At 38.6% G+C, this 7859-nt stretch overlaps 1 long non-coding RNA gene across 1 annotated transcript; it reads left to right on the top strand.

Annotated features, from left to right (window-relative positions):
• Positions 1 to 6756: 6756 nt before the first annotated feature.
• On the top strand, positions 6757 to 7328 carry LOC107836983 (uncharacterized). The gene is made up of 2 exons (XR_001662954.1): positions 6757 to 6791; positions 7227 to 7328. It is a non-coding gene; the product is annotated as an uncharacterized LOC107836983 (long non-coding RNA).
• The last annotated feature ends 531 nt before the right edge of the window (positions 7329 to 7859 follow it).

Below are 7859 nucleotides of genomic sequence, written 5' to 3'. Positions count from 1 at the left end.
TTTTTTTTGCAAAAAAAACTTATTTGTGCATGTCAGAAATCTTTTCTTTCTATTCTAAGTTTTGCTTGTGATTCTCCCATGACGTCATGGGGAGGGCCTAAAATCACAACAAAAGATTTCTGATGTGTGCAAATAAAAGTTTATGTTTGGCAAATAACTTTTTAAGTTCACAAGACAAAAATGAGTTAATTTAAAAAAAGTTTTTTTTTAAACAAAACGTTTTGTTTTTAAATAAAAAATCATTACAATTCCAAATGTTTTATTAAAAATTTTATTTTACTTAATTGAGATCTTTTTTTTTTTTCATTGAATAATTGGGGGAAAAAATAACTTCATACTCTGCGAACCAGACCCTAAACTTAAAGTCTGGATTGAGTTTTGTCCCCTTCATTAATGACATATATTATATCTATCTTGGTAATTCAGGGTGAGTTATTTTTAATTCTAAATGAATGTCCTTGTTGGACTTTTATTTAAGAGCTATTCTCTTTCAAGGTACATTTACCTAACGTTAGAATAAATGCAATGTACATTATGCAGCAAAGGAAATTAGAAGACATATGTCCATTATGGAGATGATCGGTTTTGGACGGGCGATGTGCCCCTATTGCATTAGCGATACTGAAGAATGACTGATGTCATTAATGATACAGGGAAGCTTTTTAGTTATCTAGCTTTGCTAGCAAAGTCGTTAGCTAGCAGCTAATAGCACAACAACAACAGCCTAATGTCTGCATGATAAAAAATACTGAATCGATAGATAAGAACAGTTTTTCCTCACCTGGCTGTCTCCTCCCCTCAGTAGTTCTTCAGAGAAAGGCAGACGCAGAGGCCTGTCAGTGTCTGTTGTATTTCATTACCTCTCTACTTAAACCGCTGAAGCAGAAACGATACTTCAACGTTTTCCGTCATCTGACAAACAGCAAGTCTAATACACTTTATTCACCAAAAACGTTTTTTTTTAAATTCACCAAAACCTGATCTGTAATCTGTAACGTTCGCTACGTTGAGCTCCAATTAGCCGCCTTATGTCACTGCGCGAGAGGCAACTGCGTCATGCGTCACAGGCAAAAGGTCAAAGGTAACAACGTGACCGGAGGGCTTATTATGTTGTACAAAAAAACAACAACAACAACAAAAAAAAAAAAAATTAGTACATGTTATTATGTGTCACAAGAAATAATACCAAAAAATAAAAAAAATAATAAATTGACCAAAAGGGCACTTGGTGGCAAGGAGCAAAGAGGGCAGGTCGTCAAGAGAGAGATATATATACACCCTTATGTCAAATTTTAATCGGATGATTGATTGATGGCCTTAATTAATTGATATTAATTGATATCAAACCCCTCCCCCCACCCCTCGTGACCGGATGTCCTACCTCGTGACCGGATGTCCCCCCTNTAGTGCAGCCTTACTTTTATAGAACCTTATTCCTGAATGACAGCTGGACATTCCCATGTTGCTTAGGTCTGGACGAAACTGTGTGAACACATGAAGTTGGCACCTGCAGGCATCGGGACATTGTACCCAAGGATGAATAAGGCTTCTGGTCATACATAATTCTCTTCATTTCTTTGAAGTTTCTGAGGATGTCACACGAGGAAGTATTGAGCTTGGCTTAAAATGCAACATTAAAAATGGAGATGTTGTGGCCATTTATACTAAAGTTTGTGGATTGTAATTTCTATCAATTTAGTTTTCTCCTTTGGGAAGTTAGAATATAATTAACTTAGTTTAGAACCAAAATTTATAATTAATTTTTATATTTGTAATTGTTTAGATTACATTGGTAATTGTTAGACCCTCCCATTAATTTGAGTAATTAAGAACACATAGGGTGCTTGGTGGAGGTCTATTGTTTGGCAAATATCTGGCGTGTTGACGGGAGGTTTTGTAAATGATTTTTTGACCACTTTTTTGAACTTGAAACATCAAATTAAGTTAACTTTTGTTAACTTAATTTGTGGCACTAAGTTATAAGAGATTTTTCGTAATTATTTTGTCACTATTTTCTATAAGAAATAAAACATATAAATATATGTTTTACTGTCAAGTTCGAAGTGCAAGCAAATCAAACCACCTGTTACCATCCACAGCCTTTGTTGTAATTTTTGGTTTTTGGAACATAGAAGGCCGCAACAGGAGACATATCTGTACAGTGGCTTCCTAAAGGTGAGGGCACTTATTATTTATGAAATTTAAGACAGAACATTTGTTATCCTTAATTTTTGCTGAGGTCATCATGGCTCACTTCAAAGCTATTTCTACATATTTTAGAGGAAGAAAAAAAAAATCACATTTTCATCCAACTGTCTGTAAATGCAAGAGCAGCTTAGCCACATTAAAATCTGTCTCAAAAATATTTCTAAAACCAAAATATATTTCTTTTAGACTGGTGACTGACTTTGAAGATTTATGCTGGAGGTGTGATTAGCATATGTTTCCAGCATACAGAATGAATCTGAGGGGGATATACATACATTAGGAGGTGTCCCATTAGTAGACCAGCAGAAGGGGTGATTTATGTTTTCTGCTGGCATCACCTGACAGGGACATTAGGGTTACAAATGGCGACAGGTGACGTTGTCAAGACCATCAGTCTCCAGACGATGCACTGCTGAAATGATGTGAAAGGAGCAGGCAGTGAAGATTATGGGTACCTTTGGAGTTGAGAGAAAAGGCTTTAGCAGCCACACCGTTTGCCTCTAAAGCACCTACTTGAAGATTACCTTGTCAGCACGTGGGGAGAAACAGCTCTCCAGCAAGACAAATGACAATTCAATAATTGTGAATGACTCGAAAGTGTCTCTCTTTTCCAGAACTCAATTACACTGATAAAAGCAACTAATATAAATTCACTGGCCAGATGCTGACAGAATTTATCACATCATAAGAGCTTATGACTTATTAATGACCTATTATAGAGTATGATTGCTATCACTTGGCACTAAATACAATCGACATCATAAACCATATCACCGAGTAGGACTGTTTGAAGATTAAAGAACACGATTTTTTTAAAGTTAGGCAATCTTATGACAATATAAAATTATTTTTGTGGCAAATCCCCAAAATGGACACATACTGTGTCCCATTTTGGGGACACACAGTTAGTGTGTCCCCAAAATGGACACACACATACTATGTGTCTTACGTACACATACTGTGTTCTGGACACACATACTGTGTCCATTTTGGGACACAGTATTGTCCCATGACAATAGCTATCTACAGAAAGTACTGATAACTAGACAGGATCCAGTTACCAACTATCCTTGATAATATTGTTGATGTTCTGATGTACTGATGTTCAAACGTTATACCATAAACAGGATCTCACCATATCCAAACTGTTCCCCAAAACAAAAAAGGGTTATATATCAGTGGTCCCCAACCTTTTTATTACCGTGGACCGGTCAAGATTTGAAAATTTTGCTGCAGCTAGGGGGGTCAGGGTGGGGGTGTTGGGTGAACTGTCAGATAAGGCTTCTGCATGTTGGTGTTCCCGCCTGAATATACCCAATTTGGGTTGTCTTGGCCCTTTTATCGCAGCCTGTGGGAACGAGAATACAACCTGTTGAATGTGACAGGTAGCCAATCAGAAAGCGTGGTGACGTAAGAACAGAGGTGAATCTTAAACAGCTGACATATCGCGCAACTGAGAGTCCGGTGGATATCGGAGAAGATATGTGGAAATGTTTATTATTACATGTAAAGGTCATTATTATATATTATTATATTTATTCAGTTAAAAATGTTAACTATAAAAAAACAGTCACCTCCAAATCATAGTACAGCAAATAGAGCGGCTGCTCCCATCATCTATCCACCGCCTTTTCTTTTTGTTATGTCTTTTATCTCTTAAAATGAGTCCACAAATTATCACTATTATTTCTACATCGTCATCCGTGTTTGGTTATTCTAAATTTCCGCTATATTGGGGGTTTTACTGGATTATCCCCTGGAATTGGGATGTACGTAACTGAAATCGGTTTGTGTGGTGTTGCTCCTGCCTTGTGGCTGGACACACGAACTGATCGAACCTGTTGTACTTTTATCAGCTCTGTAGTCACAGAGGTTTGGAGAATCAGCCAACAATTCTTAAATCTTGCCGTCTAAACCAGACTTAAGACTCACAAGCTCTACTCCTCTCCTCTCGACCACTGCCAAGATTGCTCTGACTCTGGTCGCTATGGTAAAGTTTACATATACCTTCAAAATAAGATACAGATGCACCACAAAAACGAACATTTTACTTTCGTGAAAATTTTAACTCACAATAATGACTAGCGGGAGCCCTGAGCTTGTTTCTCTCAGGGCTTTTCTCAGATGGGACCGTCACTCCCAGATGATACCATCTGGGAGTGATGAGAGACAATGACACCTGAAGTGTTGCTTATATGCACAGTGTGCTTGGTTTCTACGTGGCGAAGCAGTTTGAAGGCTTCATTGCTTCATTAGCGAGCCGGTCGCCGCATGTTACGCAGAGCGGGCTTGTAATGTGGTAATCACCTACTGGTCCGGGATAAATCCATCCTCCTGTCTCTTCTCTGGGTCTTTTCCCCTTTGCAAAGAAACTTTCCAAAGACATCTGATCCATTTCTTACTCATTTTGTTGCTTGTGGGCTCAGTGTTGGAGCTCAAGTAACAGAGTGAATCCGGTTAAAGAATTTTCAAAATAAAAGATCTTCCAGACTCAAATAATACATAAAACGGAAATACTTAATTATCTTTTGCACGGCCCGGTACTAATTGGTCCACTTACCAGTACCGGTCCGCGGCCCAGGGGTTGGGGACCACTGATATATATCAATGAATCTCATTCTATCTATATGTGAAAGTCTTAAAGATTTGTTTATTAAAGACTCAGTTATATTATGTCTCTTCTGACATACCTGACATGTTTCATCATTGTACTGCCATCCTCATCAGAAGTGTCACAGTTGTGACCGTTTCCCAGGAGGTTCTGACAAGAAACACCTGACAACTAACTTGATCCACCTTGATAAATCTGATGGTGTGGACCGTGTCTCTCTTCTTGGTGTTGTCGTTCTTTTCGTCTGAGTCAGCATTAAGAACTGTCCAAAGAGAAGCTCCAATTGACTTAATATCCAATCACTAGATTAAATGGTAAATGGACTGGATTTATCTTGTTATACTGGCCACTCAAACTGCTTTACACTACAGCCACATTCACCCAATGCATAAACAAATACGCACATATTCATCCTCCATACTCAGCTCAGAAGGCAACTTGGGGCTAAGTGCCTTGCTGACAGATACATTGAGATGAGCCAGGAGGAATCTGGAATCAAAAATTACTTTTGTATTGCAACATGATTACTACTTGTTCTCTGTGTTTCACTTTTGCAATACAAACCTCAGTTTCATAGCTGTTTTTATTGGAGAGGCTAAATTATATTTTTAGGGGTTCTCCTTAGATTCTATTAACTGAATCAAGCACAGTGACTTTTTTGTTCTAATTAGTATGACTTATATAATTTACAAAAGTTCTCTCAATAAAGACACTGCAAATACCAGAGTTGTGAAATAAACTGGTGGAATACTCTTTTTCCTTTTCTACGGAGCCCTCCAGGGGACATGGGGAATTTTTTTTTCTTTTGCGTTCCCTTGCAAAACTTTTGTGAGGGACTTCCGGTGTTCCTTGTTTGCCAGTAGTAATGGGTCCGGCAACACCGATGCGTCGGTGCATGTGTCAAGCCCATAGACCAAAACCCGTGTCGGTGTACGTATTGCTTTCAGCAAGTCACGTGACCGATACAGGATCTGTTTCGAAATGACATTAAAGCGCCAAACTGTGTTTATAAGGAAGCAAATCCGTCAATCTGTCAAAAGCATTTGCCAAACGAATTCTTGATCTTTTACTGAACAGTGTCAACTATGGAGCAGCCTCAAAGGAAAGGTTTCCGCAGTAGTGTGGGACCATTTTGATCTTATATTGGAAAATAAATTTGTTTTCATTTTGTTGTTTCACCTGGTTCTTGTCAGTTACTTGATCTATTTGAATCCAAATTCAGCTGAAATTGACTCTTAGTTTACTTTCATATTATGTTCTGCAGGTTAAGTGTTGCATTTGTTTGACTAAACTGTCTTATTTAAAAATCCACCTCCTCAATGCTGAGGCATTATGAGGCCAGGCATGAGAATGAAGTCCCAGATACACCTAGGATAAACTCAGATATACAGCCATTCTACAAATTACTCAGTTGCTTTTTATAAATTATTTCATATGCAGTGAACCCTCGCTATAACGCGGTTCACCTTTCACAGTATCGCTGCTTCGCAGATTTTTATGTGCAGTTTTTTTTTTTTCACACTGTTCTGCGTCCTTATTGACTCTATGATTGGTAAAAACAGTCTCCGCGCTTCTTCTCTACCTGAGTGCCAATAACGTTACGGTATTTAATACTGCAGCCATTCAGGAGATGGAAATTGAAACTTTGAATGCCAGCTGGAAAAAAAACTGTGGCCAGAGGCAGCGGAAAACCCGACCGGAGGCTCGCTTGACGAGATCCATCGCTCTGCCAGCTGTGAATCTTGCAAAGCAGCTTGGGAGACGCTTTAATGATATGACTCCGGATCACATTAAGGCCCGATTAATGCACACGCACATCCGCTGATCTGAAAACAGGTTTTGTTATTTGGTTTCAATGTAGAGTATTTATTTATGCTGTGTAATAACTGTAAAAAAATAATAAAGGTAACTACTTAACGGATTTCGCATATCACGGGTTATTTTCGGAACGCAACCCCTAAGAAAAACAAGGGTTCTGTCACGATCCGTGTTTCTGTGTGTTTATTTTTGAGTTTTTCTGTGTAGTCCTGTTCCCTGTGAGTCTGTCTCTGCGTCTTCCCCGTTGATTGTTTCCCAGGTTTGTCTCATTCCCTTAATTACCCCGTGTGTATTTAAACCCTGTTGTCTGTGTTCCTCGTCGGGTCCTTGTCTAAGTTTGTCTTTTGCTGTCTTACACAAGTCGTCACTATCTATACTCTCCAGTAGAACTGCCAAGTTCTGGTTTGTGCTTGCTCCCGTTTAGTCCTTATTATCAGTTGCTACCGGCATTTAGGTGCGTGCTTGTTTCCTGCCGTGCTGCCTGTCCTGGACTGTCTCCTGAGCATATTATTATTAAATTCTTCATTTTCACCATCTTACCTGGGTCTCGGTGTCATCTCCTCACCACCAACCACACGCATCCTGACAGGTTCGCTGTAAATGTAGTGTTTACTTCATTCTACAGCAGGAGAAGTTTTGTCAAAAAAGCGTAACAGGCTAAATTTCAAAATGTTGTCCACAAAACTTTTTTTGTGTGGGGAAAAAAAACAGTCCACAAGGATCCTCATTCCAAACACATTCACTTAAATTTTCACTTTATGGTACATGTTCACATTTTTTATTGACTGTATGTCAAATCCATTTTAAGTAAGTGAAGATATGACGTAATACAATACATAATATTCAATAAAAATCTTATTGTATGGACTAGGTCATCAAATCACTACATTGCCTGTAGGATTTTTTAATGTCCAGCAGGTATCAGTATTCAGTGACACAGTATCGAGACAGAATCGACACAGTTTTGCTATGGGTGGAAATGATACATGATGTCTATTCTACCCATCACTATTTGCCAGTACTACCAGCTCACTACTAGTGAGCTTTGCCTTCTGCTCGACTTTGCTGTCTGATTTGGAACTTTTTGTGGATTATTCATTAAACTCATCATTTTCATCACTCCTTCTGGTTCCACTGCATCTCCCTCACCACCTCTCACCACACTTCCTGACAGTTACCAGGTATTTTAACTGAATCTATTTAAAGTAATAGCAACACTATA

Source organism: Poecilia formosa, unplaced genomic scaffold, assembly GCF_000485575.1.
Source record: "Poecilia formosa unplaced genomic scaffold, Poecilia_formosa-5.1.2 Scaffold101, whole genome shotgun sequence".
In the NCBI taxonomy this organism is placed as follows: domain Eukaryota; kingdom Metazoa; phylum Chordata; class Actinopteri; order Cyprinodontiformes; family Poeciliidae; genus Poecilia; species Poecilia formosa.
This window is presented reverse-complemented; position numbering and strand designations above follow the sequence as displayed.